This window comes from Pinus tabuliformis, chromosome 2_1 (genome assembly GCF_031772625.1).
Source record: "Pinus tabuliformis cultivar Carrire ecotype Pingquan chromosome 2_1, CPIR1, whole genome shotgun sequence".
Classification (NCBI taxonomy): Eukaryota; Viridiplantae; Streptophyta; class Pinopsida; order Pinales; family Pinaceae; genus Pinus; species Pinus tabuliformis.
Window position 1 is genome coordinate 560,097,058 of NC_142299.1, and position 6,656 is coordinate 560,103,713.

Genomic DNA, 6,656 nt, shown 5'->3' on the forward strand with positions numbered 1-6,656 from the left:
ATTTAAGTTCATATAACAAGCTTGTCATTGAAAATAATTTCTATTTTATTTATGTAATATATTTTTTTGGGTTCAGAAAACTTATAATATTTAATATTTATCTTTTGCAGTATTTACAATATACCAAATTGTTAAAAACATGACCACCATACTTCTTATTCGTGTTTTAGAAAATATCTCATTGCACTATTTAATATATATAGAAGGAAACATAACGAATGCTACAATGGCTATACTAATAAGACATATCCCATGTAGCTTCATCAGGCACAAAGTGCTTCCACTGCAATTTAAATTACTCTATTTCTTGGTTCTAGAGCATGAGAATATTTTGATGCAAAATGCACTAAGATTCTCGCTAGAACTCTCCCTCTAGTTCCACCAGCAATATAGACCAACTAATGACATGATCAGTGTCCTAGACATATCTCTTAAGCAATGGAACATGGAAAACATCATGTACCTTCACTCATGGAGGCAATGCAAGTATGTAGGCCACTTGTCAAATCCTCTCAAGGATCTCAAAAAGCCTACAATATTGAGGTACCAACTTGACACATGAACTAATCCTTAAGGAGATCCTCTTGGGCTTGATGTGCAAGTACATATGCCCCCAACCGAAAACTCCTTGAATGATCTATGTTGATCTGCATAATTTTTCTTCCTATCATGTGCTAATTTTAAATTCATTTTAATAAGTTTCATGTATCTCCTCCTCCATCTCATCCAGCATATCCAGTCCAATCAGCACCGTGTTCACTGGACCATTCCGATAGATGGGAGTATTACAAATCTACCTGAAGAGAGCCTCAAATGGACTCATCTCTAAGAATTACTGACACCCATTATTATATCCAAACTCTACCTGTGGAAGATGCTCCTCCCACTTCCTCTACTAATTCCTGACATCCATCCTAAACATATCCTCAAGAATCCAGTTAACCCTCTTTTTATGTCCATATGTCTATGGATGATAAGTTGTGATGAAAGTTAACTCTATCCCCAAGCCTACAAACAACCCCTTCCGAAAATTGGAATTTAATTTGGAATCTCTATCTAATATGATAATCTTGGGCAATCCATGCAACCTCACTATCTCGCTGATGAAGGTTTGAGCTACCTCACTAGATGAATTTGTAGACATCATTGCAATGAAGTGAGCTACATTTAACCAATTCTTTATTTATACTTAACTAATAATAAGACTTCTTAATATGTTTCAAAATATTTTGGTATCTCGAGTGGCCTAAATACAACTTGATGTGAAACTATCTCAATATAAGCTTCTTCAACTCATTGTTGTCTGACACATAAATCTTGTTATTGAATGTGACCAAGCCATCTGTTGTGAGGTGATACTCCTAAGCCTGATCACCTTCATCATGCTGTTACGACCTCTTCTTCAACTATTGGTACTTCTCATCATGTTCCCTTGCATGCAAGATCCACTCTTGTAAATCAGTCCCATAAGAGATCACAACTAAAACATGATTTAGTTGGACTCTCATACTGAGAGCATCCACAACTATGTTCTCCTTTCTCTTAATTGAATTGAATATCAAAATCAAACTCGCTGAGGATATCTAACCATATAGCTTGTCATGCATTCATATTAGGTTGGTTAAATAAGTACCTTAGTGTTTTATGGAAAAGTTACTTGTACGGATAGAAGAAACCTCCCTAGATCTAGTGGCTTAACCTACAAACAACTGAGACAAAATATTATGTCTCCCTTAGAGAAGTTTAGAATATGAAAGAAAAACTCACCTAGATCACAATTTAAGCTCTCTTGTTGTCTCTACTTGTAAGCTTGAGCTCCAACTCCAAATAATGTAAGTGGAACTTGCAAAAAATATAAAATAATCAAGAGAAAAAAACATACAAATTCAGGGAAAATTTTAAGAACCCCCCCAAATTTATAAATATAATAATTGGGCGAATCTCCATGGTATATAAGAAAAATGGAAGGCGATTTTATCAATAATATAATATGTATATATAATTTTCTGGCGAATCTCTCACCAGGCATGGCGAATATTTTACTCAATTATAAAATCTTGTAAGAACTTGGCAAGTCTTTCACTAAATAATAAAACTTTGTAAAGTCCTAGTGAATTTTAGCATTGTGAACTCTTAGAGAATTTTTTGAAGAAGTATAAAACCATATATGATAAGAGCCACATGGTGGCAATATCACTATCTTTTTTCACATTTCCACGACATGGAACTTGTCTATAAAATTATAAAAAAACCAACCAGGAACAGGAACAACTCAAATGCTTTGTGAGAGCTAGTCTGGAAAAAAGCAACAAATAACATGTCAGCAGAATTGTTCATCGGTGAGCCGCTATTTCGTGGGCAATCTGTAAAGGAGCAGTTGGATATCATATTTCCAAATCCGGGAAAGCCTTTCCCATCCCTCACAAGATTTGTTAAAAATGTTGGGTGTCTAGAAGGTGTGGATTTGCTGAAACAAATGTTACAAGTGGATGGAAACAAAAGAATAACAACTAATGAAGCTTTGCAACATCCATACTTTCAGTCCTACAGGACTATAAAAAGCTGCCATAAAGATTAAAAATGGAAATCAGCTACAAATCTCTTGATGACAACACTATCAAGATAGAGGCTGATGCTCTCTTAAAGACAGAGCTGCTGGAAATGGACGCAGGTGCTATGAAGCTGACACTAGTAAAAGATGGGACAGCACAGCTTCCCATAGTGCATCCCACTTTGGGACAATCAGTTTTTTGATGTTTTGCAGATTGGGTTACAGTCTTGCAACTTGTTTTGGATTTGTCACCAACCTGATGTTTTGCTTCTAATTTATTTTCATCTGGTGATAAACAAAGTGTCAATCTTTTCTCAGGATAAAATAGTATTCTTTACAGATATATTAACTTGGATGAAAAGTCCAGGACAATATGAATAGGACAGCTTCCAGGTTTTTTTGAAGATTTCTCCTATCAATTTACTGCCGGAGGGTTTTCTGTGATTCCTTGCACTTCTGAAATTTAATCAAATTTCTACTTGAAATAAAAGTTCAGAAGAGACTATATCACTAATGCTAAGCACACATAATTGAGAAGCCGATATGAAGCATTGTTTTTTTGGGTGTGTTACAACTTTGGTGACCATGCAGCTCAGTCATTGCATGTTCAGTTTGTAACTCCACCTTGAAAGAGTGAAATGTGTGGTGTAGGATAAGAAGCTCTCTGTTAAGGCGCAATTGTTTTTCCCCAAAATTCTAATATCTAGATTCTATCATGTTCATGTCTGTGTCAGGTGATGTTTCTTTTCATGTGCATGTGTTTAGTCAGATATAAAATACTTAAGTTCTCACCAGCCTGGGCTACAGTGGCCATTCTGATGATCTATTTCATACTCATTGCATTTTTCTAATAAAATGACATTATATTCATTTAAATTATGTGATTGAAATAGGGATACAAGAGCTTATTTGTATTTGAAGGTCTATAAGGCAGAGTATAAGCTCACACCAATCCTTGTTATTCTCTGCAAGAGAAAATCAGTTTCTATTTCACTCCTCAATAACACTGACTAAATCTCAGTTTGAAAATCAGTTAAGTTAAGAAGACTAAATCCTAGTTTGAAAATCAGTTAAATTTAGATGAAATTACTCATTCAAAATCATTTGGATGAGGAAATTGTCAAATAATTTTAAGTTGTCATCTTAGAGAACATGAAGGGAGCACATTCGTCATATTCTACCAACTGCAACATACCTACCTTCAATGCACTCTCTGTAAGGACCATAACGGGAGCAAATGTGGACCAATGTACAAATTTTTACTGCCTCAGGGTTTGTTTCGTCCTGTGACTACTAGGTTCGTTAGTCCTTCACATAACTCTCGAACAAAATGAATCCAAGAGTGGAATATAGACTCTTCACACGCAATTTATTTTCTAGAAAGTCTATACAGAGAAATGAAAGTTGCAAGTATAAGAATTATGCTTCAAAAATGAATTTTCTTGTGTAGTGAGCTATACACAAGGGTATGCTTTTGCAAAGTTTTATAACAGAAAAATTTGTCAAGAGGAATTTATTAAGGAAATCTCTTGTTAGAAATGAAATCCAGTTGAGTTGAGATAAAGTCCATAGTTACAAAGAAGTATTGTTGTGGAAAGCAATTCCACTATGACATTCCTGTACATTTTAATACAATATAAAAGGAAATTGATGTGATTTCCAAGCTACTTGAATCCATTGAACACAGAGAGAATCAGTTGAGAACTGATGAATGAACATGGAAATCGATGTAATTCCTAAGCTACTTGAATCCATTTTGAACACAGAGAGAATCAATTGAGAACTGATGAATGAACATGAGCTGAAGCAAAAGGACACTATCATTAAGCTAGTCGACCCTGAAATTGAAGAAAATGATCATGTCAAACAAATCTACTAGCAGTGTACTAATAACGGTAAAATCGACTTGCAAGAAGAAAGTAACTTAAATACCACATTTGTTGGAAAATGAAATGAATCAAAAAATGTTCTAACCAGAGATGAAGTTGATTCAAATGAAAGAAGTTCAAATCAAGGTGAGGTGAACCCAATAAATGAGATGTCGATAATCCCAGGAAAAATCAACCAGCAACAATGAAGGAAATCGATTGAAAATAATTAGTTAATTCCATTGTTAAGATTTCAACTTGGATATCATTTGTTGCCCAGGTACATTCTCTTGGAGAAATTGACCTGCATGTTAGGATGTAAATAAGTTCCAATTAAACAGAACATTTTTATTTGAGGGGAATTGAGGTCCAAAAGAGCAGAGTTATTGGCAGAGGAACAATATAACTGCAAACACCCATTCAATATCTATGACTGTAGATTGAAGTTCTGCAACTTTGGAAGCACTATTGAGTACTTAACCAGAGTTGTAGAATCATTGGTACTTTATTAGATTTGATATGCAATACAATGCTTGATTCGCCTGGTGTTCTAAGGACAAAGACTGGTGCACGCTGCCAGTTAGATGGCCAGCAATCAGGACCAAAGCACAGAAGTTGGGATCTTTCTAATAATGGGCATTACTGCAAAGCAGCCAACCACCATCAGAGATTGCAACAAATTACTCAATTGCTGTTCTTTCACCTCAACAGGAAGCAGGTCATCCACGTCCTTGTCAACATTAAAAATTGATTCATCAACTGGGGCATCCATATTCCCAGTACTTGCGGCCAACTGAATTGTGGTCTCTTTCAATTCCTTAAGTGCCTGCATAAATGGTTGGGACATGACAAGACAAATAAATAAAGGGAGAGGAAAATTAGATAAAATGAAACACCCAAACTCAAAAATAAGACCATTACCAAGGCATGTGGAGGCTGATAAACCATTGGGGTCTGCATTTGCTCACAGGGATGGCTTCAAGTAGGGATTTCACCAGCACTAACTTATCCCCCTTGATGATAACCATCTATTACACCATATTGACATCTCCTTTTCAACCTTAGAAACCATCCACACCCATTATATTTTTTTGCAGTCACTAAATTTAAATAAAGACACAGCGCTCCGATTACAATTGAGCTAAGGACAATTCCACTCAAATGTATCTTCTACTCTAGAAACATTAATTATATCTTTTGTTATATTTGAATCAACAATGATTGTCCAACCTGTTCATAGTTTCAGTGCCTCTGTTACACTTCTAGTGAACATCAATTTAACTATTTTAGAAATATTGAAGCATTGTGTGAACAGTATTTGATTGCATTAATGGCTTCCAATGAGCGTAGAAATTCATTTGGGCTTACATGGGCCTAAGCAGTGGGATTATTCATACAACGACCAGGACACAACACAAAAAAACAAGTCTGTGGTCTTGACCAGATTAGCAGATTATAACAACTAACAAGAAGATGAAATGTGCGGCGTCTGCTGGGGCCAAAATGGTGAAGGAAGGGACTTCGGCTGGTATCCGTTGGGCCAAACATCAATACCACAAAAATGCCCAGAGCTGAAATGGTAGTCAGTGTCCAAAATTAGCAGAAGAAATGAGTGTGGGAAGGGCATATATGTGATCTATTTTGCTTCTGTTGTATTCTAGAGCAGACTTATATTGTATTAATTTTTGGGCTAAAGTTTTGAGTATATTAAATGACTGAACCATGTAGAACCATTGACTTGACTTTACATATATGGTTGTAAGGCCTCCTGGTTTTAGTCATCCATTAAAACACGGGATATTTGTGCACTAAATGTTCACTCCATGCTTTATTTTTCTGCTGAAAAAATATTTGAATCAATAATAACCTCACAATCATGTTCAAAAGGCCTCTCATTGTCATGCTTATTTGAACTAAGCACTAATCCAACATTGTAGGCTTCCTATCATTTCCTTGATTTTGGTCTCTACTTCAAAGCAAGATCATTCTAAAGCTACATTTATAAAAAATGATCTATTATTATTTTTTTGAGTAAAGGTTCGCCTTTTCATTATGCCATCAATCATTCACAACTGATTTGACCTTGCATTATTGATTTTCCCGATGGGAAAACAGACCAATAACACAAGTTTATGAAGGCAAAGTAACCCCAAAGCACAGAAGTTGGGATCTTTCTAATGATGGGCATTACTGCAAGGCAGCCAACCACCATCAGAGATTGCAACAAATTACTCAAT

General features: G+C 35.5%; 1 pseudogene; it reads right to left on the reverse strand.

Annotated features, from left to right (window-relative positions):
* Positions 1 to 5,014: 5,014 nt before the first annotated feature.
* On the reverse strand, positions 5,015 to 5,508 carry LOC149201604 (boron transporter 1 pseudogene; annotated as a pseudogene).
* Between the last annotated feature and the right edge of the window lie 1,148 nt (positions 5,509 to 6,656).